Here is a 27,092-nt window from a genome sequence, read left to right on the forward strand (position 1 = left end):
CCTGCTGCATAATGGGACCGAATGGCGGCGCCACCTGGATCAATTGAGGCGCCGCCAACCGTCCAACGACAACGACAACCCTGCAGGGTCGACCATCGTCGTCACTCCGCCAGAGCCCATTGACGCATCGCTTCCTGGTGCACTTCCACCAGAACCAGTCGACCCAGTCCAGCTGCCCTGGGCCACTTCTGTTGAGGACGCCGCCTCCCGGCCGTCCGCTGTTGGGGGTGTTCCGCCCATTTGGCGAACTCCTCCCGGTTTCCCTTTGGCCTTCCCCGAGTCAGGCCAGGCCTACCCTGATGTTCCCCTCTCAAGCCCGCCTACGGCCGCGCCCCCTCAGCCCTGCCTACCTGTTCCACTTCCTAACGTAGGCCCTCAAGATGGCGCCCGGAGCTCCACTCCCTCGCGGGAGGAGCTACCACGGGCACCTCCTTCTTCTCTGGCGTCTTCTGCTATACTGAGGCGCTCTGGGCGGGTCCGGCGCCGCCCAGCCTATTTGCGTGAGTACGTCTGTGCGACGTCCGCACATGCGCACTCACTGGGGGGGAAGGGGTGTTATATCCTGGCAGATGACGTCAGGGATTTCCCCCTGACAGCCGGCATCTGCGCTAGCAACAGCCAGGTCGCGTCTGATTGGATCAGACGCGACCTGGCTGAAAGCGGGGAAAATCCGGTGTTCGGATTGGCTGGCTTGTCTGACAGCTTCACATAAATAGCTGTCAGACTAGCCCAGCCGTGCTTCTCTCCTGTATTTTGCTGTTTGCTGTTCGTGTGTCAATAAAGACAATTCAATTGCCTCACGGTCTCCACTATCGTTTGTGCCAACTTAACACAAACAATCACAATTTCAGGCCTCTCTGAAAGAAAGACATGAAGGCTTGGGAAGGGTCTTCGCCATTCTTGAAGACCGACCACAATATTTATTTCAATAGTGGGACTCTTCCTACTACTTTATGGTGAAGAATTAGGCCTGTGCTTAGAAACACTGAAGAAACTGTTCATGAAAATGTTAACTTTGTCAAAGGCGCATGAAAAACCCATTGTTCTTCTAAGCTATAACTAAGTGGCTCTTAACAATGTCACTACAGTATTGCTCATTTTAAGTCTCTGATGTTGACAAGGCTATGGTGACCTCAGGTCATTCGCTGAGTACACACTGGTCACGCATGTTCAAGTGAAGTGCCTACAGGCTGTTTTGAATAATTCAGGTTTCGGCCTTGTTTTTCATGCACAGTGCAGTTGTACTCTTAATCTATTTGACTACAGTCTCTCCAGCAAATCCCAGAAATACAACAAGCAACTGCCCCATCTCCAAGTCATATTTGATAAACACTCTGCATGAGGGGCTGAGAAATAGTGGGGCTGGGGGGGTGGAAGAGAAAAGAAAAGCCTGGCTTGCATCTAAGCTTTATTGGTATTTAGAAAGGCTATTAAGGTTAATTTTTCTTTTGAGGGTGAGAGTAAGTAGAGTTTAAGTTATTTGGAATGATTTTTCCTTAGTATATATGATTATGTATATATAAAGTGCATTATTTGTTTTGAGGGTATATTATGTTATATTAACAGTATAAAAGGATTGGTGTGTGTGCTGCTTAGATTCAGCTTTATGGCTGAAGCACCATAAAGAAACATAGGTGTGTGCAGGATATGGTTAAAAAGTAAAGATGGCAACTGCAACAGTGCAATCAAAACTCTTGTTTTTCATGTGTGTTATGCAATGTACATAAAAATCAGGCAGTCCATCTTCATGATCACTTTCTTGGCTTTTTCAACCACACTCTCTAAGGACACCCCTCTTCAACAGAAAGTTTTATTCAGTGTACATCCAGACAAAACATTTAACATTCTTTCATCAAATCCATTTTGTTGTTTTTGTACCTTCAACTCAGTGTTGACTGCTGGTAAATGCCTCAATGAGTTCCTGCAGTTTTCTTGGCAAGATTTCAGAAGAGGTTTGCCTTTGCTTGCTTTCTAGGACTGAAAGAGAGGAACTGGTCCAAGGTCACCCAGATGGTTTTATATCTAAGGCAGAACTAGAACTCATGGTGTCCTGATGCCTGAACCACTACACCAAGATGACTCCGAATCCATGAGATAGTGCCATATGCCCTGTCCTGACAACATATATCTTTTCTACTTCAATAGTGAATTCAAATTGTGCTCTCCTGACAGCATCAATATAGGACAAGTTAAAGAAAGCAATTTTGCATTTTATAATGGAAGGAAAAATATCCACCAATTGCTCTCCCTAGAATGAGGTGGAGTGGCAGGAGGTGAATTTTGAGAGATGTACAGTATTTCACATAAGATTTTTTTTTTGTCTGCTTCAAAATTCTTTTTGAGAGGAAATAAGAGTACAGTGTTTATTTGCTGGTTGCAAACATGTACGAAATACTCAATAGCAAGGATGCTTAGATGTCCTAACTCAACTATTATTTCCATAACCCACCTTAAATAAAATGCTTGGTTTGATTTTTGCTAGGAAAACATGGGCAAGGGTGATCAGCAAACCAATATCCTATTTCTGAATATGTCCATGAAAATCTCCATGGTTTATCTTTAATCTCCATACTAAAGAAATATTATAAGATAATCAATCAACTAAATTATTTTCATTTGGATCATTGCAGTGTATTTAATGCGGAGGCAAAGGCAGTGGAGTATGGTTTGCAATATTTTGTCTTTCCCAGATCACTCTACAACATTTAAGCAATACTGACGTTTATAAGCAAGCAATAATAGGAAGCTGTGTACCTGAATTCATAATTATATATTTTCACAAATTTAAAACTGGAAATTAAAGTTCTCTTTTTAATTTCTTGAATATGCAAAGACAATTTGGGTTTACATTCAAAGGGAAAGATGTATAACACTATAGTGTTTCCTTGATATATAAATACTCCAAAAACTGATAGGGTTATTTTCTTTTGTGAAACAAGTGCAACTAAATACAATCTCAATCCATTTCTTTTTCCAGTTTTCTGCATTTTAACTAAAGATGTATAGCCAATGTCTAAAAGAAGTACCGTACATTATTTTTGCCCAGGTCTACTGTTTAAGTGTCCCAACTATATAACTATAAATATATTATTTTCAGAACTACAGTGTTCTAATAATCAACTTTTAATTTCTTCTTGAATCAGCAAGAATAAATATGAGCATTTAATCCAAACTATATGTTAAAGCAGCTATAGCTATAGCAGCTAAAGCATAACAAGTGTATCAGTCAACAAATCTAGTTTTCCATTTCCCAAATGGCAGCCACCTAGTGGGCAGATTCAATAAAGTACTATATTCCGCGTATTAATATGCTATGCTTTGATGTAACTTACTTTCTGTATTAAGATAAATCTGCCATATTCTTTGCAGGATTACTTGTTAACCAATGTAGTTCTATCCCAACTTACTCAGAAGTTAGCCCATTAAGTTCAAGATCTTAAAGTTTTCAATAGCAAGGCAAGCCACTTGTTCATTGTCTATCATCTATTGTATTCCTTTTCAGTTATTAAATTTTTAAATCTTTAAAATTTCTGTTTTGAATGCATCAGCCAATGAAGCAAAACTATTAGCAAGAGGACTGCATGACTTTGGGAGTAAAGAAGACTTTACAAAAAGTTTTGGTGTAGATTCAACCTAAAATCTACCTGTTGTAGATTTTACCTTTTTTTTTTTTTGCAAACTGAATTTCTTGTGGTTTCAATCTTATTCTGTACGAATAATTTAGTTCTATTGCTCATTGAAAAAAGAAATACAAAATAAAAATTATGCTTCTTTTATTGTCTTTGTCACTGTTAAATTTTCTGCTATTTAAATTTTCTCTGATCTTCTGAGGAAGCATATATTGTTAGGTTACGCCAGGCAACTCAAGATCACATTTGAATAACAACAACTATTACAACAACAAGTACTTGGTTGATACCTAGGATGCTGGCAGCAACCTGTATCAACCATTACCACCAATCAATGTTATTTGTGATGCATTTTTTAATGTTCAGTTGACTGAGTTTCATGTTTAATGAATAAAGTATATAATAATAATTCAGCTATTTCTTCTTATTAAGTAAGGTGTTAAAAATTAGGAGTTTGTTTTTGTTAAGTGTTCTGGAAATGAATGCTAGCTCTCAACCCTTATAAACAAATATATACATTAATTTGCTCCAATTAATCAGAAGTTGAGATGTGATTTAGGTTAAGGACAATGGCTTATTCAAGTATTTATTAGATTGTAACATTCAGTTAAAATACAATAGCCATAATCTGCAGATTTTATAAGATATTTAGATATAAGTATAAGTATGTTAACGATGATTATTTGTTTTATTATATTTATTAAGGAAAAATCCACTATTGGCACCTGTATATACAATACAGCTAGATTTCTGTAACCTAATACAGGTAGTTCTCAACTTACACCATAGTTGAACCCAAAATTTCTGTTGCTAAATAAGACAGTTGTTAAGTGAGTTTGCCCCATTTTATGACCTTTCCTACCACAGTTGTGAAGTGAATCACTGCAATTGCTTAGTAACATGATTGTTCACTGAATCTGGCTTCCCTTTAACTTTGCTTGTTGGAAGGTTGCAAAAGGTAATCACATGACCCTGGGACACTACAACTGACATAAATATGAGTCAGTGGCCAAGTGCCCAAATTTTGATTACATGACCATGGGGATGCTACAACAGTTATAAGTGTGAAAAACAGTTATAATTGGCAAAGATGCTTTTTTTCAAAAGGCAACTGGACTTTGTTTTTCCTTGAAGGTGTTTCATTTCTCATCCAAGAAGCTTCTTCAGTTCTGTTCTTCAGAAAAAAGAACTCTTGGGACAACCATAACCTGGATGAGTAGGAATCTCCATAGATGGTTATAAATAACCTTTTCTCAGCGCCATTGTAACTTTCAGTCCCTAAATGAATGGTTTTTAAGTTGAAGATTACCTATAATTGTCTGATATAGGATTGAAATAGTGAAATGAATATTTGTCATACAATAAGGTGTATACCATACATTCCTTCATGGTGATAAATTACATTACTAACCCTATACTCAAGATCAGGGGAACCACAGAAATCCTTACTTTTCCACAACGGTAGATGTAGTTCTGACTAGACAATGGACAATTAGGCATGAAATTGCCAGCTGACCCACCTAAACACACCCCGAGACTTGGGATTATGTCTTGTGGTATGTCAAAGGGAATGATGGATCTGCATTATAAAAGCCTGCCCAGTTCTGACATGGCTATATATTAGAATCTAATCCATACCAGCTCTGAAACCACATACATAAATTATTTTCTTCATATTATTTGCCAGTAGGAAAGAAATGATTTAAAAGGTGGGAAAGGAATCAGTGAAAAGAGAAGTGGCCTTTAAAAGGGTGATTTTTCTCTGACTTTCTGGAAGGGACTCAGCAGGGCAGCATAATTCTTCAGGGATCTTGACACTGGAACTCAAGACAGGATTGCTTTGCCCAAATATTATTGCAATGGTTATTATCTGACTCTGAAAAAATCTTCAGAATGATCTTTATGCTAAACTACACTAAATCATGAAGAACATTCTTAACCGAACATACATCACAGCCTTGTTAAGATTTACAGATCTCTGAAAACTATAGAATTGCATGAAGCTTACATTTTTTATCTATGGGGCTCTGTAGCACTTCTTCATAGCTGATCTCTCTCTCCTCTCTCCCTCTCTCTCATAGATAGATATAGATATAATCTACACACACACACACACACACACACACACATACCATATTTTTCAGACTATAAGATTCACTTTTTTGACTCTCAAAATGGGGTGAAAATGTCTGTGTGTCTTATAGACCGAATATTACCAAAGCCCCATCCACCTGCCGGTCATTTTTTGGCCTCCGCATGCCTCCTTTCTGGGCCTTTTTTAGGCCTTTTGGGAGCTTTTTCCAGCCCTTTTTGAGGCTCTTTTTGGCCTGTTTTCAAGGCTTTTCTAGGCCTGTTTTGTGGCTTTTTGGCCTGTTTTTGAGGCTTTTTTCGGTCTGTTAAAAAGCCTCAAAATGGGCCAAAAACCCCCTCAAAAACAGGCAAACCCCCCTCAAAACGGGCCAAAAACCCGTCAAAATGGGCTGAGAAAAACCTCAAAATGGCCCCCAAAATAGGCCAAAATAAACCTTGAAAAAGGCCCAAAAAGCCTTGAAAATGGGTAAAAAAAAGGCTAGGAAAGGGCTGAAAGGAGGCCTCAAAAAGGGCCGAAAACGAGGCGCTCAGAAGCCAAAACCCTTTTTTTCTTGTTCTGTTCCTCTTCTAAATTAAGATGCGTCTTATAGGCAGATGTGTCTGATGAACACAACGTATTGCAGTATTATTGTGTAGCATTGACATATTAAACAGGTGACGCATGGTGGTGATTAATGGATTTATCATGACAGTGAATATTGTTTCTCTGTCAAAACTTCCTTTTGATTTTGCATTATATTGCTATCTATGGGGGTTTTCTTAATAAAAAGATAGGAATGGTTTACCACTGTCTTCTCCTGACTGATATGACACTTTTGCCATTGTTACTAAAGGGATCATTCACATCCAGCATCTTCCTGTATCATTGCTGCCAAATATAGATGTCTGCTTCCTTTAAATGAGCAGCTAGTTTGACTTCAAACCATGGGACATCCTGCTGAAAGTGTACTCTCTCAATATATTCCTGGCTTTCTTCACTCATCCTTTCCAGGAACATCCCTATTACCCTGAGAAGGCAGCATAGCTGGACTTGAAGGATCTAACTTTTAACTGAGAAAATTATTTAAATAATAATAACATTCAGGAGTCCTTTCTTAGAACTTGAGAAATCTTTATTTGAAGACTTTTATTAATTGACAATTGTCAATCAGAATAGTGACAATAGAATAGTGACAATATTCAGAATATGAAATGGTGACATTAAGAAATTACATAATAAATGACTTCCGGTTCCGGCAGCTGACGGCGACGGACAAGCTTTGCTCGCCCCGCGCTTTCCCGGTGGGCTCCCCACTCCTTGGGGGGCACAGGACACCCCGTAGAGGCTCCTGCCGGAATGAGCGGCACCGCGGGGGATCCCCTGGATCGGCAGCAGCCGGGGGGGCCGCCTCGCTCTAGGCACCGGGGAGCATGATGGGGGACGCTCCGGCGTCTTCGCTGCGATGCTGACGGAAGAAAACAACAAGCAGAAGGACGCAGCTGCGGTGCGGTGAGGCAACAACTCCCTCTCATCCCCTTTATTAATCCGGAAAAATTGCCAGCACTTAAACTTTACTTTCGGCTTGGCTGGAGAAGCACGGCTGGAGGGAGGGGGATTTCCCCCCCCCTCGGACAGGCGGCTTGAAACAATTTTGCTCTCAGCCCCAAGGGAAGGAGGAGGGGGGGAGAGCCGACTAAGGATGTCACGCTCCTATTAATGGCAAATTTTGAACTTAATTCTATAATGGAATGATGATCTGGAAAGTTTTGGAAACTTTGAAAACTTTGTTATGCCTCCAAACCCGAAGCTGGCAGGGCAAGATGGCACACTTCTGCTGTCTTTATGAACTGTGAAACCTGACTCCACCTTTAAAACTTCAGGCTTCCGGTCTTTGTCTCTGTGCTACTCAGACAAATCTCTTGTGGATTGCTACCTTTTGAACTCCCTGGAGTGAAAAACTTTACTCTATTGCCAGGGTGATTAGAAAAATCCTCTCCTGCCTGGACCTTCTGTCTCCTGGACTCTCCTGGCTGTTCTATCCCTCTGACTGATTATTCTCTGTACTGACTGAACTCTTTATTTCACAAACAATGTCTCCTAAAAAACCACCTCCTGGAAAACCTGGCTTTGCTGCCTCTGCCCCGACATCTGCAACGTCCAGTCCTAGTACACAATCAACGATAACAGCTTTGATGCAACCTAAAACTACAGAGACTGAGTTTCAATAAATGTTCCAGCAACTTCTACAGGGACAAGAGGAAATAAAAAAACAACTAAAGGAGATGAAAGAAGAAATCAAAGAGAACCAGGCCCAAATCAATAAAAACTCACAGAGACTGGATCTCTTGGAGGGTGGGACGGCTGAGATGAGGGAGGGGATGGAGTGGGTGCAGAAGGGGAACAAAGAACTTGATACCCAACAGATGAAAATAGAATTTGAGAGAATGTCCTTTTATCTTAGATTTCAAAATGTGGTGGAAGCAGATGATGAAGATATAAGGGACATTATGACAAGTATTTTGGCTGAATACATCCAGAGAGAGAAACAACAGATGGGGTGGGAAATAGATTTGGTTTATAGAGTGAACTCAGCTTATGCTAGAACACATAATGTACCCAGGGAGGTACACATTAAATTTCTCAGAAAAAGTACAAGAGATGAAATTCTGAGTGCACAAAGGGGGCAAGATTTGAAATACCAGGACAGGCAAATAACCATTCTGAAACAGATCCCCAAGAAAGTGAGGGAAAAAAGAAAAAGTTATTCGCAGCTAGCGAAGAAACTATACCAGAAGGGGGTGTGGTTCAGATGGCTGATGCCTGAAGGTATGTTAGTATTCTGGGAGGACACAAGAGTTAGAATTAATACACCCATAGAGGCACAGGCCTTTATGGAAAAAAACAAAGCTCTCTTAGAAAAACCAGATGATCCTACACCAGATACACAGGACATGGGAAGGGCCGGAGCTCTGCCAGCGGGGGGAGATGGGGCGACACCGAGAAAACTCAGATCACAAAAATGAATAAGAAAATTTGCTTGACATAAATTGACCGAAATTACTAATTGAATTTACATGCTGACTATATGTTACTATTTAGTAATGGAATTTTCTGTAAATGTATACTTTGAGTATGGAGGGAGGGGGCACCTACCGCACATTGCAACTGCCAAAATTTATACCTTTCCATTACCTTTTTCCCTGTAAAATTTTTAAAAAGCCAATAAAACTTTGTTTAAAAAAAAAAAGAAATTACATAATAAAAAAATTACATAATAAAAATAAATTACATAATAAACCTAATGTTAGGGTTCTAAATACCATGCAGAAATAAATCATTGTCCAAGGCAAAACATCCTTAAAGGTGCAATTTATTCCGCAGGCATGTTAGCACGGCTATGGAAATTCCAACTCTGGAAGTACATCCTCTAAATCCACCCAGTTGAAAGTTCATGATTTATCCCCACACCCACAAATCCATCACATGTTCCAATCATATTCTTCCACGTTGGCATGTACACCCATCTTCTTCCGGCCAGGTGTCGAGATGCGAACACAAAAGATGACCTTGGCTTCTACAAAAGAATGTCAACAATCCATTCTACAATCCTACTCCTTTCAATTCCCCCCTCCCAACTACTACACTATTGAAACAGCATAGAAAATTATAAGAAAGTGTGGCAGGCCAAAGATCCTAAAAAGAACATAACTACAGGCCTGACAGGCGGCCTCTCCTCAAAAGAAAAACGTTTCCTGCAAAGAGAATAACATAAAAGTTAACATAACAAAATTAACCACCTCTTCTCCACCCAGGTGAACCCCTTGACTTCTTGGGAAACTTCCCATTGAATTGCTTTACTAACTTCTCCACTTTTAGGTTCCCACTGTTCACCCAATTAGCTTCAGACCAAGGGTAACCCTTCCAATGCATTAAGTACTGTAAGCAACCCCTATTCAGCCTGAAATCTACAATTTTTTCCACCTCAGATTGTGTTTCCCCTTCTATCACTACAGGAGGAGATTGATCTTGGGTGGATGCTCTTCTGTTAGACCCAATTACTGGTTTCAACAAGCTACAATGAAATTCTGGGTCAATTTCCCCTAGACTTCTGGGTAGACTGAGTTGAACTGTAACTGGGTTAACTATCTTCACTATTGGGAATGGACCTAGAAATTTTGGACCCAATTCCTTGCTAAGCATTTCTAATCTTATGTATTTGGTAGATACAAAAACATTGTCCCCCACACGGTAGGGGTTTAGGAGTGAGCGATGTTGATCATCTTGCTTCTGGTAGGCTTCTGCCGCAACTGCTAGAGCCTTCTTCGTATTCTCCCATCCTTTCTTTAGCATGTCCATCCATTCACTCAAAGACATGAAGGAAGGAGGTTCTCTAGGCAACTCAGGCATGGCAACAACTTCCATGCCACTGGTAATCTGGAAACTCGCTAATCCTCAGCTGCTGTGGACCGCATCGTTGTACGCCACTTCGGCGAAGGGTAGCAAGTCCGACCAGTTGTCTCGCTGATAGTCCACAAAACACCGGATGTATTGTTCCACCACCGCATTGGCTTCCTCTGCTGCGCCGTTCATGCTGGGATGAACCTCTGAGCTCAGTTCTTGTGTGGACCCAATGGATCTCAGGACCTCTCTCCAGAACTTGGCTGTGAACTGGACTCCGCGGTCTAAAATGATCCTCTTGAGTACTCCGTGCAGGCGATAAATGTGTTTCACAAACATTTTCGCTAATTCGTTTGCGGATGGCAATCCTGAGCAAGCAATGAAGTGTGCCTGCTTAGAAAACAAATCAATCACAGTCCAAATTACTTTATGCCCACTGCTGTCTGGGAGTTCCAGGATGAAGTCCATTGCGACCTCTTCCCACGGCCATTTAGGGCTCTCTGCTGCAGGTGCTGTAGGTTCTGGGCTCTTGGATTCAATCATCCACTGCTGGCCTTGTTCCTCCTCCGAGGCCTCCCCCTTGGTAGGACTCTTCATCACCTGAAGTTGGGGGTCCTCTTCCAGAGGTCGGTTGGGCATTTCCCCCTCCGAGGCCTCCCCCTTAGTTGGACTCTTTGTCACCTTCAGTTGGGGATCCTCCTCCGGAGATTGTTTGCCCTTTTCCTCTTCCGAGGCCTCCCCCTTGGTAGGACACTTTTGTCACTTTACGTTGGGGATCCTCTTCCAGAGGCTGTTGGCCCAGATGACTTTTCTGTGCGGGCATCTGGGGCCCTCTCTTAACCACCGTGGCAATTGGTACACACGTTTGTTCTTCGGCAATTCCCTCCTCCGAGGCCTCCCCCTTGGTAGGACTCTTTGTCACCTTAAGCTGGGGATCCTCTTCCAGAGGTCGTTTGCCCAGATGACTTTTCTGTTCTGGCATCTGGGGCCCTCTCTTTACCACCATGGCGACTGGTACACACATTTGTTCTTCGGCAATTCCCTCCTCCGAGGCCTCCCCCTTGGTAGGACTCTTCATCACCATAAGTTGGGGATCCTCTTCCAGAGATCGTTTAGACTTTTCCCCCTCCGAGGCCTCCCCCTTAGTTGGACTCTTTGTCACCTTAAGTTGGGGATCCTCCTCCGGAGATTGTCTGCCCTTTTCCTCTTCCAAGGCCTCCCCCTTGGTAGGACACTTCCTCACCTTAAGTTGGGGATCCTCTTCCAGAGGTTGTTGGCCCAGATGACTCTTCTGTGGTGGCATCTGGGACCCTCTCTTTACCGCCGTGGTGGTTGGTGCGCACGTTTGTGGCATTGGGGCTGGAGCCAAGCACTCTGACGCTCTGTGGTCAAGTTGACAACAATGGTGGCATTTAATTGGCCCCCACGAGGAATGGAACCTAGTTACATCTCTAAACTTAGGAACCGGTTCATCACACTGCCTTGCTCTCCAACTTGCAGCTGCCCCCTTGGAAAACCCTTCTTCCATGGTGGAGATTGCTTCTCTGTAGGAAGGTGGAGTAAGAACCTTTTGGGGCATTGCAGATGCACCTTGTCCTGTTTCCCATCTTGCAGGCCTGGCTTTGGTAATCCCTTCTTCCATGTTGGTGATTGCTACTCTGTAGGAAGGTGGGGTAAGAACCACTTGGGGCCTTGCAGGCGCACATTTTCCCGCCATCCACACTGCAGGCCTCTGTTTGGTAATCCCTTCTTCCATGGAGATTTCTTCTCTGTAGGAAGGTCTGGTAAGAACCTTTTTGGGCCTTGCAGGGGAGACTGGAACCGGTGGGGAGGTCAATCCCTCGGTTGGCCACTGCCCAGCTTTCTGCCATGGTGCCATCTGCTGAGAGAGGGCAGGTGCCCACTGGCATCCCTCCCATCCATGACCTGGGGTTAAGACCCATCCCGGGGTTGCCTGCTTCACAGGTTGCAGCTCAACCAATGATAGCTGGCTAGGGGGTTTTACGTGCCAAGGACCCTCCTGCTGGCTTGGAGGAGTTATGGGCCAAGTAGGTGCCCTTTGCTGGCTTGGATGAGTTATGGGCCAAGTAGGTGCCCTCTGCTGGCTTGGAGCATTTCCCCATGCTGATGGCAAAGGAGTTGGTAAGTAGCATCTCTTCCATCCAAGTCCTGGGAGGAAAGCCCAATTTACTGCCCAATTTGCTTCATTTACTGGTTGCAGCCCCATTTGTGGTGGCTTACAAGTGACAGATGCTGGAAAAATTCCTTCTTCCTGCCTCCTTTGAAATTCCCATTTTGAAAGGGAATCTTTCTCCCATCTAGTTGCAGGGTGATGAGCCATTTCATTTATTGCCGTCTGGAAGGAGCCCAAACCTCTGTTCTAGGGTGTTTTTTTTTTCCAAGCCTTGTTTCCAAGCTGGGGGGAAGGAGGGGGAGCATGCACTCACAATTTTCCTGAAGAAGTACATCTGCGACCTTCCTTCGTCTTGTCGTGTCTCCTCCTGCATTCCTCCTGATGCAATTAAACTGGAAGCAGCATTCCATTGCCTTTGAAGTTCCGCACTCAGCTTCTTATCACCAAAAGCTTCTCATTTATTCTTCACTGATATTTACGCTGTCCCGGTCAGCATTGGGAATGCCGAGACCCCATCACCAGATCTTCCATCACCAGCCCTTCCCCCTTGATAGGGGGAGGGAGCTAGTGAATTATTTTAAAGTAGAGAGTTGGAATAATGTTAGGGTTCTAAATACCATGCAGAAATAAATCATTGTCCAAGGCAAAACATCCTTAAAGGTGCAATTTATTCCGCAGGCATGTTAGCACGGCTATGGAAATTCCAACTCTGGAAGTACATCCTGTAAGTTCACCCAGTTGAAAGTTCATGATTTATCCCCACACCCACAAATCCATCACATGTTCCAATCATATTCTTCCACGCTGGCATGTACACCCATCTTCTTCCGGCCAGGTGTCGAGATGCGAACACAAAAGATGACCTTGGCTTCTACAAAAGAATGTCAACAATCCATTCTACAATCCTACTCCTTTCAATTCCCCCCTCCCAACTACTACACTATTGAAACAGCATAGAAAATTATAAGAAAGTGTGGCAGGCCAAAGATCCTAAAAAGAACATAACTACAGGCCTGACACCTAATTCATAATTAGATGACAATTTCATTCTTCCTGTTTATTTTCCTACTTACTTTACATATGCACCACCATAGTCTCATCTTAATCCAGATCAGTCCACTCTTTCTTAACTCAGCAATAGTATAGTCAGAGAGGTCTCTGTTGTTACTCTCAAAATATCTAACAATTTTGCAATGACGTTGATAAAATATGACTTGATCTGAGCAACAATAACACTGCTATCACCTAAATTTTCTACATGTACACATGTACACTTAATTCACAAATTGGATTGGCGTCAAGTCAGCATGAATGATCTTGCCTAGGCTTGGAAACTAAAGCCTTGGGCCCAGAGAGTATAAAAATTCCAGAGGAACCTATAGCTGTAGACTAGGAATCTGAAATATGTATGTATGTATGTATGCATGTATGAATTAATTAAGTTTTAAAAATCTACTGTATTTTTAGGATTATAAGACGGACCTTTTCCCCCCAAAAAAGCAGGTGAACATCTGGGTGCATCTTATACACTGAATACAGCAGTTTTGGCTTACCAAAACCCCGCCCCCTTTGCAAAAATGGACATGCAGAGGGTTTGGGAGGCTTGCAAAGTGCTCCTGAGGGCAGGGGAGGACCAAAAAAAAAAGAGCAAAAATTGGGCCATTCCCCCCTCCCAGGAGCACTCTAGAAACTTCTGCACGCCCCCCCTTTTTTTTTGCAAAAAAACAGGCTGTTTTTTGCTCGTTTTGCCCCCCCCCCCCAACCCTAGGAGCACTCTAAGAGCCTCCCAATGCTCTGCATGCCCCCCTTTTTTTGCAAAGAAACAGGCTGTTTTTTGCTCGCTTTTGTTCCCCCCCAGACCTTAGGAGCCCTCTAAGAAGCCTCCAAAAGCTCTGCATTCCCCCCCACACCTTTTTTTTTTTGCAAAGAGAGTTTGGGAGGCCTGCAAAGTTCAAAAACTTTAAAAAAAAATTTTCTATTGAAAATCATGCTTACACTCCGGTGCATCTTATACTTTGAAAAATACAATATTCCCATACTGTTGCCAAAAACTGTGGGAAATCTAGTAATCAGAAATTGAACTTGAAAACATCTTTACTTAGCATTCATCAATGCATATTTAGACCAAATTAAAGCAGAATAATATTTGTAACACTATGAAAGCTTCTGTTTGTAAAGTACAGCTAAACTATAAATATAACTTGGAAAGCAAGATTGAATAATTATGTACCATCAAGTCAGCATTGATGGTATTAACCATAAAATATTTTAAAAAATAAAATCCCCCCCCACACACACACGAGCAAATGTTATAAAAGGCCAAGAAAACCAGGCACTTTTTCAAATAAGTAAATTTGCTGGACCTTCCAGAATTCCCAGAATAATATCCCACATTTAAAAGTTACATCCTGGTCTATATATCTAAATGTAAAGTGCATCCCTAGAGAGTTGATAGAAGTCTGTTATTACATTTTACATGCATTCCAGAATTGTTATATTAAACTTTTATTGTACTAGTTCCCTTCTGATTCTAGGAGTCTGATGCTAGTTTAAAAAATGTGGATTATCCATGGCACTGTAGCCCTGCATTATTTTCATTGCAATATTTTGGCAGGAATGGGACTGTTGAGACTTCTCTAAAGAAACCCTAGGAAATTAACATTGGTCCTGTGGTTGATCTTACAAAACTCTCAATACTGTTATTTTACATAAAAGTTGTTTTAAAAATATGTCTCTAGGATCCACAAATCAAACAAGATCCTTGCTACTTAAGAAACCAATGTGGATGGTGGATCTTTGCTATTTAATGAATATTTCTGTGTAAAAATATAGTTTTCCCCAGTAAAGAGAAGACAACAACCCAAAGCTAGGTGGCTGGACTGAGTTATAGTGATAAAACGTTCAGTGTTGGAAAAGTTGAAGACCAGATTAGGGACAGATTGCCAGGGCAAAGATATATCTATGTGATTGCTAGGAGTTGAAAATGAGTTGATGGCACAAAAGCCAGCAAGCAAAACATAGTTTTACAGAGCATGATTACAACTGGATTTTTAACATGCTGAAACTATTAGGAAAGTGGTTGTGAGAGTACTTTCAAAATTGACAACAGGATCAGCATTTTAAATAAAGATACTTCAAGCTAACAAAGGGGTGTCAAAATGAATTTCATTTAGGGCCGCGTCAGGGTTGTGGTTGACCTGAGTGGGCGTGGCTGACTGGGTGGGCGTGGCTATTTGACATCACTGTCCAAACTGCTGGCATGTTTCCTCTTCACACTGGGTAGATCAGACCCAATCTTACCTCTTCGCATTGAGTAGACTGGGCCAAAGCCAAGCTGGCCAGTCCCTTACATTTTTCAGGATGGCCCCATGAGCCAGATCTGACCACATTGTCTTGAGTTTGATACCCCTGGGCTAACAAATGAGCTTTTTGTATTATTGGTGGCAATAGAAAATTCTCACTCTTATATAGACTCTGGGAAGAATATAATGAAAATATACATAAATGAATATGCAAATCAATCATTAAAAAAAACTACAGCATTCACTTAAGGCTAAATATTCCTGGAATAGTATTGCTTTGGCCCAGATTTTGAAGAACTTCCAAACTAGGGGCCTCTGTACATCCATGAAAGAGGGTTTCATAAATAATAATTTATTAAATGTCTGTGCCATCAGTTCCAGTGACACAACAATCAAAACAAATACATTGCAATAAAACCATCAAAAGGAAAATTAAAGGTTGCAAGAACGACAGATCAGTTGGAACAAAGCAATCCTCGCCCTCACTCATTAAAGACCTGTGAAGAGTCAGGTCTTCATAGCTTTCTAAACAACAGCAGAGAGGGACTCACCTAGATCTTGGGAGAACCTCATTCCAGAAGGCAGGAGTTACTACAAAGAAGGCACACTTCTGGAGATCCAAATAAATACTGTAACATTGTTTAATTGAAAGAATCCAGAGTTTCAGCCAAACATGTAAGATCAAATCAGCTGGGCAGGGAGACAGACCATTGCTCAAGTTAGAAGATTCCTTTTGAGAGGAAGGAGGACCTGCAATAATTCCTCTTTAGAAGGCCAGACAAGATTGGAAAGGTTGATTTCAGCAAAGTGTTGCCTAATATATCCTGGTATTGTATCCTGAGGGAATTTAAAGGGATAGTTTGCATTTTGAATTTAGTCATACAACAAGTGCCATCTGGGGCAGTGAGCCTGGTTACTGCAAGAGTTTTATGAACAATTGTCCCATTCCCTGGTCTTGGTAATTTACTGTTGTATGACCTCAACCCCAGATTTATAGGTCAGGCTTTCCAAAATGATGCATTCATTTCCCAGCAACAAATGTCTCCCAATTTGATGCCTTCTAGAAGTATTATATTAAAACTCAACTAATGCCAATTCATTGTTATCAGTGTTTTTTTATATATATTTTATAACTGAATAGAACACACCCTATTTTACTGGATATACCTCCAAACAAAATGTGTATTTGGAGAAACAGTTAAGAGAAGCTGCTGGAGGAACTATTCACAGACCAAGTGGGCCTTTCCCCATGACCGACTTTAAAATGCTTTTACCAGTCCCTGATACACAAAGCAATGCTGGAATTGAATAAGTTATCCCCACTGTCAATCCCTATCTGGACTCTATTGTGTCTGTTCTGAATCATTGCTGAATGCAGTGATTGGTGAATGAACTATTTGTTGCTATCCCCTGAGCATCTCTCACCAGTCAATGGAGAAGAACATATATGGACAGTGAAAGCACTGAAATATGAAGAACGTTGTTTCATTTCAATAAGCTTTTCTTAACTGGCTTTTCTGTTCCAACTCCCTCTAGGTATATCCCAAGTTTTTAAAAAATATGGAGAAAAATGTTAATATATTTCAGGACAGAAAAAGCCCCAGATATAAAGATTCTGCCATGAGGATGCAACTAAGAAGATCCTGTTCAGCAGGAAAATGGAAACTGACTAGATAACGAGGCTGCACAGTAATCTGGATTCATATGATTTGAAGAATGCTGGGCATGCACATTGAATATACCAGGGACATATTAAACTGGCCATTCCCAACCTTTTTTTGTACCAGGGACCAGTTTCATGGAAGACAAATTTTACACAGAGCGGGAGGGGGGATGGTTTTGGTTTTAGTTGCTCACCCACCATTTACCTACAACTGTGTGGCCCAGTTCCTAACAGGCCATGAACTGGTACTAGTACGCAGCCCATGGGTTGTGAATTCTGTATTAAATCAAAGTGTCTGAGAAACCCCAGGAAAAAATGCAGCTGCTTTAAGACAAAACAACCAATGCATCATCACGTTAGAACCATGTTTTTATTTACCATCTGAGCTGTTACAGAGTCATACAAGATTGCCTTGTTGTCTATCAGGATTCCAAATAGCATCCAAAAATAAATCAGAGTCCAAGGCAAAGTATTGGTCAAAGTTTCAATTTATTAAGAGTGTCATTTTGGCACATCTGGGAAAACCCAAATCTGAAAGCTTCTCAGTTTTCCCCACCCAGTTGGAAGTTCAAGATCTTGCCCCCCAAGTCCATTACGTGGTCCAATCTCCCACTGCCATACTGGCAGTTCCACCCATCCAATTTTGGTCAGGTGCAGAGGTGCAGAGACAAAGGATGACCTTGGCTTTCTAGAAAGAATTTTGTTGTGACTACATAGTATGTGACTCTTTACAATCCCCCCTCCCATTTTCCCACAATAGAAAATGCATAGCAGAATAATAGAAAGTATGGCAGGCCAAAGATCCAAAAGAAAAGATAGCTGCAGGCCTGACAGCCTGCATGCAAGATGGATGCAGGGTCAACTTGGAAAGCAGAAAACAAAGACAGGGAAACATGCAAATATGAAATAAAAGTCCCTATCCCCATCCTTATTTTTTGGTCTTTGCATAGAGGAAACAACAAGAATATGGCATCTAAGATGAAGATCCCTACATTTCACATATTTTAAAATCACAAATCTTCTCCTCCTCCTCCTCCTGTCTTCCTCTTCTTCCCCAAATAAAATAACGGAGGCTGAGTCATTTAAGAGTATGCCCTTCTTCCATGCTGGGGGACTGGAGAAAAATTAGCTTCAAAAGTGGGTGTGGGGATGTGACCAGTAGGAAAGGAATTCAAGCAACAAAGGGGCCGTGGAGAGTTCAAAAACTGGGAGAGAAATGTGTAATGCGCAGGATGGCTGGTAACTAGAGAGAGAAAACACCCAGCCTGCCTAATGCAACCTTTCATTCCACCTACTACTGCTCACAGCCTTTGTTTCCATGGCAGTAAGGGGTGCAGCATTATATTCCCCCCACCCCCATGATCGTGTGAAAAGTGGCAAATTGTGGAGTTGAAGATCACACTCTTTAAGTTTGCCAAGGTTGAGAAACACTGTTTTAAAGGAGGAAAAGCTAGGTTTGTAACAGCACAGTCAGTATCAACAAGACTCCTTCGTTCAAGGATTGAAAATAGAATGAAGACCACATTGTAGGAAGAGGTGTTGTCAAACCAGGAGGGTGTCATAGCAAACAGTTAATGGGAATAGACTCTATAAATGTATATATTTATCATGTTTACTCCACTATAATGACCATCCCATCTAAATGACAAACCAGCTGCAGCCATTTTGCATTCAAAAACTGTCTGAAACCAATGCATTTCTGAGGAAAACCACAACAATAGCACCAAGAACACCATCCCACCACCCAGAATAAAAAATGATTCTTTCCCAATTCCAATATAAAGGAACTATTTTTAAACTGAGTAAAAAAACTATTGTCAGGGTTTCAAATGGACTCACTGCATGGAAGGCATTTGAAAAAGAAAAAAAAACCCTAACATTTCTCCATGGGTAGTTGCTTGATTTGGCTGACATTTGTAGAATGAAAAAAAAATGGGGAAGGACATTTATCTATACCTTTATCTATGTATAGAAAGTTACTTGTTTTCTGATGGAGAAGAGATATTATTTGATAAGCATGTACTATATTCTCTGACCAGCATGGATTGGTGCTGTTTTAAGATATTTGCAGAGCAATAGAGAAGGGTGATACCAAGAGAAAGAGTATCCAATTTGCAGGTCTTGGTTCAAAAGCTGGTGATATGGTTATTTCAGGGGTACATATGCAGAGCAAGTGAACTTGCAAAAAACAACTGCACAGGTAGTAGTGCCTGTCATTTCCTCCCCACCTACTGTGCTGTGATGGTTATCATCAGGATTGTATATGGGAATTGAAGTGGTAAGGCTGCTATGAGATCTAAAAGCACAACTGTTAAAAATGTGCATTATACCCATGTTCCTTACTATATTAGAAGAAAATCCTGAAATCTGTAAGAAAATTCAAAAATAAAAGCAGAAGCCTCTTATTTAAACTGCGTGAAGCAAAGAGGCAGGGTATAAATTGTCCCTGAAAACCAGATCTTTTGGAATTGCCCCACAGAACCTGTTCAGCCTTCATGCACATTTTCTCCATATTCCTTTCATGTCATTTCTGCCTAATACAAGTAAGGAGACTGATCAAACACATTCTGCTCATTCCATCCAGCCCACAGACTCGGCATCACAGCTGTATTGCTAACCTCACAAATTCACAGTGAAACCATCTCCACTCGTTCAAAAGCATTGCCACTTTCAAGGAGAAGACAAAGGAGGGCTCCTTAATTAACTTAACTTATTTCTACATTTTAAAAAAAATTACTGGACATGTCTCACTCCTTTGTTAACTGTCTGGAGTCAAGAGTTGAGTAGCAATCCTTTTCCCATACAGTGAAAATGCAGCATATTATTCTGAATTGCTTATTTTTCCTGTCAACTACTCAAACCGAGAGGAGGGAATTTGATTTATGCAAAGTTCATCAGAGATACATTTAGAATCTCTCTCTTTCTGGGAGACCAAGGTTGCACATGTCACCTCTTCTGTCATGGAAGGTAGGTTGGCTTGAGAGAATTGCTGACTTAAAATTCAAACCAGCAGTGTCTATGAGAAGGTGTCGAAAAAGTTAAGAAGGCAGTCACAACAGCAGGATTGAATCCACATTCACATACAAAGGGCAGCATGTCCAAATTCACACTTATAAAAAAGCAGAATTTTGATCACGTTGCAGCACACATTCAAAAGTCTTTTCCTATTAGAGGCTTTCCATCTGTAGGCTGCTGAGGCATGTATCAGGAAGGAAAGAAAAGGAAGGAGGAGGCGAAGGAGCAGAAGAAAAAAAAGAGATAACAACAATAAAGTCAGCATTGTCCAATGGTAGAATGCATATTCAAGACCAAGGAAGCATTGGTTGAGGTCTTGGTGAACCATAAAGTCAGTTCATTGACCAACCCACAGCTAATTTTGCCTTATCAAAATAATGAGCCTTACAAGGCTATTGTGAAGATAGCAAAGAGAGGGAAATCCATGTACCTTGCCTTGGATAGTTAGACTCCCTGGTCAAAATATGTTTATTTAAACAGGAAAGCATTTATTATATAAGGCAAAACCACTGAATTTCCAATGATTCTTTCCCACTTTAGACCTGTCCCCAAATCAATATATCATTGCGGAAGGACCCTTGATCGCAGGAAGTTTGTAAGCAATTAGCATATATGGACTCCTTCCTTTCTTGATGACAAAACATACTTGTATTCTACTCTTTATTCTTTTCTACTATTCAATTGCCCCTAGTTTTTAAAAACCGAGCAGTACAATATTACAACATGCTGTCCTGAAGGATGAGTACCTCCTCCCTGCATAAATATGAGGCTTATAGCAGGAAGACAGCCTTCATGTTGAATTTGCTTGAATTAACTGGTGTCTTAGCCAACATGCTTTTGTATTTTCATCTTTAATTCTAAGTGATATGCAATTCATGTGGTTTGGATTGCAAAGAGATTTGCTGTGATGGAAGGCACATGAATCAAAGGAAAATTCCAAGAGATTATCTATGCAGTAAAGTTTAGACCATAATTTACTTCTTAGGGGATTCTGCTGCTTGTGATAACTTTTCTTGGACGTAAGCCTACTTCTCAATCATCCTCTTGAATACAGATCACAGATTTTACTCATGGAAAATGGCTGATTCAAGTGTCTCTGTGTGTTTATGTTTACTTTTTCTCCTTATTTGTTTGCACGATGACATATATCATTATGGTATCATGACAAGGGGGGACATTAATGCATTTTTGTTTTAGAAAAACATTTGAGCTACAGTATTAGAAAAATGCACACGTTTTCAATTTTTGGTATGTGTAAATACACACATATGCATATTTTCCTTTTATAAGTTTTCGTTTGAAAACACTAATGTGTTTATACCATGATGTTTTAAAACATGCTATTTAAATTTTACACGTTTGTGATTTCGATTGCATTATAAGTTTAAAAATATTTTAAGAAGCTAGTATGGTCTAGCTTTTGGCATTATTCAATTTAATTTTTGTGACACAGTGAAGACTCATTGATACCCTTAACTGTTAATCTTTTAGAACACGTTGTTTCCCAGTTATTTGAAAGTATGCCTCTCTAGAATATGTTCTCCCTCCCTAGTCATAATCAGTTTGCTGACACTGTGATTGGAGAAAGAACTTACCTTAAACCTACCCATGCCTGGTTTTTGGAACCAACATGATGTTGGTAGACTGGTAGAGTAAGGCTCCCAACCTCACTAGGTTGCTCATTGAGCAGGTGACCATGATCAGATCCCCATGTCTCAGTTTGCCTTACCTCAGAGGATTTGCAGACAAGTTAAAATTGTTCCCAAAGAAGAGATGCAATTTAAAGAGGACTTAGAATTCTTAATGACATCATTAATTTCCTATATAATTAGACCCTAACAAGATTCAACACGTGTATTACAGCTGACATTGTGATCGCTTTCACTGTGCAACAAAGAAGCTTCTTTTGGAAGCTAATTGGATTCCCAGCCTCTCCATGTTTCAGTGAATTCTCTTCTGCCCTGAGTGACCTGTAACACTAAACCATTGTGGGAATTTTCTTTTTCTTCTCTGCTCGGATCTTTGCAATCAAAGAGTAGGATGAAACTTGCATATAAAGTTAGTGTCATGTATGTAAGTAACCTTACCTGAACTCCTTTGTTGTCTCTTTGACCTAGACCTTTATTCTGTATATTTCAATATTGCCTTTAGAAGGTAAAAAATGGGAATCACCCATTCTTTATCATATTATGACTAAAACAAAGTTACAGTCTATTTTCCAGATACCCAAACAAGCATCTAAGCATAGATAAGGGTATTTTTATCTATACTACAGGAAGTAGGGTTTTGTTTTAATATTTTGTGACTGCCTGTAGTCCTAAGCAAATTATAAAATTCAGTGAATCTTATGAATAAGCATTGCACCATCGGGTTATTTTTTTCAACTTTTATTTTTTTTCTTCGTCCACATTCTTAAACCATTAAATTCTTTTCTGTGTCCCTTAGCTACATTATTCTTAATATATTTTATTTATCTAGTGTTTTATTTATAAATTGCAACTGAGTATATTCACTTTGCTTATAGTCATCCTTTTATTCTCTTTTCTTTCACTTTTCCTAGCATTAGAGCATTTTCCAGAGAGCAGTTTTTTGCATAATGTCTCTGAAGTAGGATAATTTGAGCCTGATCACTCAAGTAAGAACTCCAATTTGATTTGTTGGATCTTCAGATTGTTTGTTTTCATGGTATTTTCAGGAATTTTCTCATAATAAACAATATTTTATGGAACAATTTAGGGGGTCTTAGTGTTTTCCAAGTGGGCAAACACATAAAGCAATTAACTTTTATTTTTGGAAGTAAGTGTTTCTCATGGAGAAATATTCACTAAATATTAGATACTCTCCTTGTTATATTATAGTCTATAGTCTGTTCTACTATATAGAACAAATATTTTAATCTTTTTTGCAAGGGCATTAAAGTAGTTTGTAAAATCCACAAAATTATCATCATTATTATTATTTTGCTTCTCAGCTACTCCATTTAATTTATTCACTGCAGCTTTTGAAAGAGTTTCTCCTTTTCTCTTACCATCAACACAGAACGGATAGTGTTAAAAGTACAAGAAGCTACTGTAAACTGTTCCTCTCACCCTTTGGGTGACAAAATCAAAAGAGCTTTGTCTAATGCTTGGAATCCACCTATCAAGAAAACAAAATTGCCACTGATTGCATTTGAAAAAAATAATAAAACCCAAGCATGAACCTGTGACTAAGAACGACTAAGAAGCACTTCAGTAAAATGTCAGATCCTGAATCTGGCATCCTGCAATACCTCTGCAAATATAGCATGACTGATTGCAAAAAGAGAGAGAGAAAGGGAGAGAGGTTATTCTGAGGCAAAGGGTCAATTGGAAGATATTAATGACCTCATTTAGTAATACAACTGGAAAATTTTGAGGAATACAATATCAGACAAACCCTATCTAGGACTGTACAATTAGATAAGTGAGCGAGTCTACGTTGCAAGCCAAGTACTATTTCTGTATGCCATGCAATTATAGAAAGTTCTCAGACTTGAGCTCAAGTGTTTGTGCTTTACTTAAAAAGTATCTATTACTGCTATTAGCTGTTGAAAGTACAAAACTTCATAGCTCCTTTCTAAAATGAGGAGAAAAAGTAATATTCTGGCCAGTTTGATTTGTAGTCTGACCAGAAAATGCTGATTTGGAAAAGAAAAGAAAAGAAAATGCATGGTTTTGGAATAAGTGTCAAAAGTTGTTATTTATCTCCAGTTTTTCCAGAGTCCTATATTTCAGAAATGGCTTCCCTGTCTGTCACTGATCATATGATTCCCTTAGATATCGCACAGAGATAGCTCAAACATTTGAAAAGGATTTAAAAGTGATTGCAGAATGTTTGATAAACTAAATTTAGTGCAACCTATCACCAAAGCAAGCATCAGTGCTAGAAAGGCTTAATAAAACTTGATTTTGCAATTAGTTTAAGATCAAAGTTGGCTAGATCAAGTTTGTTATGTTACAATTGCAATAGTTTAAGTCAGGTAGTCTTAACTCATTTATAAAATAAACACACCCACACATACTGTCAGAATTTTGGCAGTATGACTAATGTACTCAGCTGTACATTTCCACCCCGAACCACCCCAACGAGGCCGTCGAAGTGATGTCCCAGTGTGTGGAAGCCGTACGGGTCTGGATGGATGACAACCGACTCAAGCTCAACCCCTCCAAGACGGAGTGGCTGTGGGTTCCGCCCCCCCGGTTCAACCAGTTAATTCCATCTCTGGCCATTGGGGGCGTACAACTGGCCCCCGTGGAGCGGGCGCACAATTTGGGCGTCCTCCTGGATGCCCGGCTGTCCATGGATGACCATGTGACAGCCGTGGCAAGGGGGGCGTTCCACCAGGTTCGCCTGGTGCACCAATTGCGCCCCCTATTGGACTGGGATGCCCTTCGCACAGTCACTCATGCGCTGGTGACGTCTCGCCTAGACTACTGCAACGCTCTCTACATGGGGCTTCCCTTGAAATGCACTCGGAGACTACAGTTGGTCCAGAATGCGGCCGCGCGGGTGATTATGGGAAGTACAAGGTACTCCCATGTGACACCTCTCCTGCGCGGGGCTGCACTGGCTTCCTGTGGTCTATCGGGTGCGTTTCAAGGTTTTGATAACGATCTTTAAAGCGCTCCATGGCACAGGACCTAGTTACTTGCGGGATCGTATCCTGCCCCATACATCCCTGCGACCAATTTGCTCGCACAGAGAGGGACTTCTCCAGGTGCCGTCCACCAGACAGTGTCGGGGGGTGGCGCCTAGGAGCAGAGCCTTCTCTGTGGCGGGCCCAGCCCTGTGGAATGACCTCCCCCCGGATATTAGGACTACCTCTGACCTCCGCTCCTTCCGTGCAAAGCTCAAGACACACCTTTTCCAAGTAGCTGGCCTGGCTCAACCATAGTTTGATCATATCGCTCCTGACGGGTTTTTAATCTTGTAATTTTACTTAGGGGATTTTAAATTGTAATTTTAATTCTATCTCCATTTATCTGTCTACCTCCTCCACGTATACGTCTATATTTTTGTGTATGTATTGTCTATATTTGTATTTTATGTGTTTTTATTGTACGCCGCCCCGAGTCCTTCGGGAGAGGGTGCGGCTAACAAATAAAAATTTATTATTATTATTATTATTATTATTATTATTATTATTATTATTATTATTATTATTATTATTATTATTATTATTATTATTATTATTATTATTATTATTATTATTATTATTATTATTATTGTGAGATAAACCCAGGAGCAAAACACAGCACACAGAGCCTTTATACAATTAATAGTGGTTTATATACAAATATATACAGACATTCACATATAAACCCCTTACCACTCAGCTACGGACACAAGGAGAGAAATGACATACACGACGAGAGAGAAACACCCTCTAAGGGCCACCTATATTTAGACATCTCTTAAAACAGTAAATGCCTTGTGTGGATCCCACCAGAGTCTTACCTGTATTGCTGAATCATCCTCGTTGCATCAGTTTACAGATTACAGTTTAAACCTTACATCAGATGGCAGCTATTAAATCATTACCCGACTCTCCTCCCATTTAAAGCTGTACAATTGATAATCCAAACACTTTGACATAGTCTTTATGACTTTTCTACAGATGCAGGTTTGTTAACCTATCAGCTATATTACAATCCCTAGAACAATGCTATAATCTGATCAGTTTCTCTTTGCGTCTTTCATGGTACATTATTTAATGTCTACAAGTTTACTTCTATTTCTGACACAATTTCCTGTTGCCATTGTTATACATGCAATATTGTCTTCAAACACTGGTACAGCTTTTTTTACATTTTACATTTGTCAGTAATTGTACATACTTTGTGTATTACCAACATTTTCTGGTAATTTTGATGTTCATACATAACACTGTATGCTCTGACCTCACTCGGAGTAAAGCATTCAGGAGGTACACCCTTATTATTCTTCTCAGATCTTCTTACATATACACACAAAATCCAAATGAAATACAACACCCCCACAAGATTCTGGTCCTTCCCATTCATGAGATACCAATTCATTGTTGCCCCTTCAACTGCAACTCTTACCTTACCTTAAAAGAAAAAAAAACCAATTAGAAGTAAAAATGCAGTCCTGAATGATAAGAGTCACTTCAGGTAATGATATGGGCAGCATATCAATTTAATTAATTAATAATACCATGTTTCTCCAAAAATACGACCTATCCTGAAACTAATGCCTTGCCACATTTTTCGTGTGGGCAAAAATATAAGCCCCCTCCCCTTGAAAATAAGCCTCCTGGACAACCCCCCCCTCCGGCCAGGCAGAGTACCGGTCAGCAACCTAGCAGTATCCCGAAGGCGCCAAGCTTGTTTGTTTCTTCTTTTAAGGTAAGGTAAGAGTTGCAGTTGAAGGAGAAATGATGAATTTGTATCTCATGAATGGGAGCTGGGGGTGGAACAGGCGTTCGTGCTACCCCCCTCTCCAGCCAGGCAGAGCTATATGCACTGACCTAGGGGGTATCCCAAATGTACCAAGCCACGGGAGCTGGGGAACGGGCAGAGCGCCATGTGGCTTGGCGCCTTAGGGATACCCCCTAGGTCAGTGAATGGCGCTCTGCCCAGTTGGAGAGGGGGTTTGCCGGGTGGCTGCTCGTGAGTGTGGTCACATCATGGCTGCTTCACCCGAGGCTGTGCCCGGCTCTTCGGGAGACCGCTTGCAAGGGAGCAGCCACCTGGCAACCCCAAAACAATAAGCCCTTCCCTTATAATAAGGCCCAGGCCATATTTTGTGGGTCAAAACACGGTGGGTTGCCTACTACAGTAGACCAAGGCCAAGATAATTTAACCCATGAAGAAAAATGCTACCAAATATCCCTGAA

The 27,092-nt window shown here is 40.8% G+C and overlaps 1 long non-coding RNA gene across 4 annotated transcripts in view; it reads right to left on the reverse strand.

Moving 5' to 3' along the window:
• Positions 1 to 25,784, reverse strand: part of LOC309386511 — a 39,120-nt gene extending 13,336 nt beyond the window's left edge. For 2 of the 4 annotated variants that reach the window (XR_014174429.1, XR_014174430.1), the window contains exons 1-2: positions 25,563 to 25,679; positions 22,300 to 22,357 (exon numbers count right to left, since the gene is read on the reverse strand). This is a non-coding gene — a long non-coding RNA (uncharacterized lncRNA). The other 2 variants (XR_014174427.1, XR_014174428.1) reach the window with 2 other exon arrangements.
• Positions 25,785 to 27,092: the final 1,308 nt, after the last annotated feature.

Source organism: Natrix helvetica (assembly GCF_964273705.1).
Source record: "Natrix helvetica genome assembly, chromosome: 2".
Classification (NCBI taxonomy): Eukaryota; Metazoa; Chordata; class Lepidosauria; order Squamata; family Natricidae; genus Natrix; species Natrix helvetica.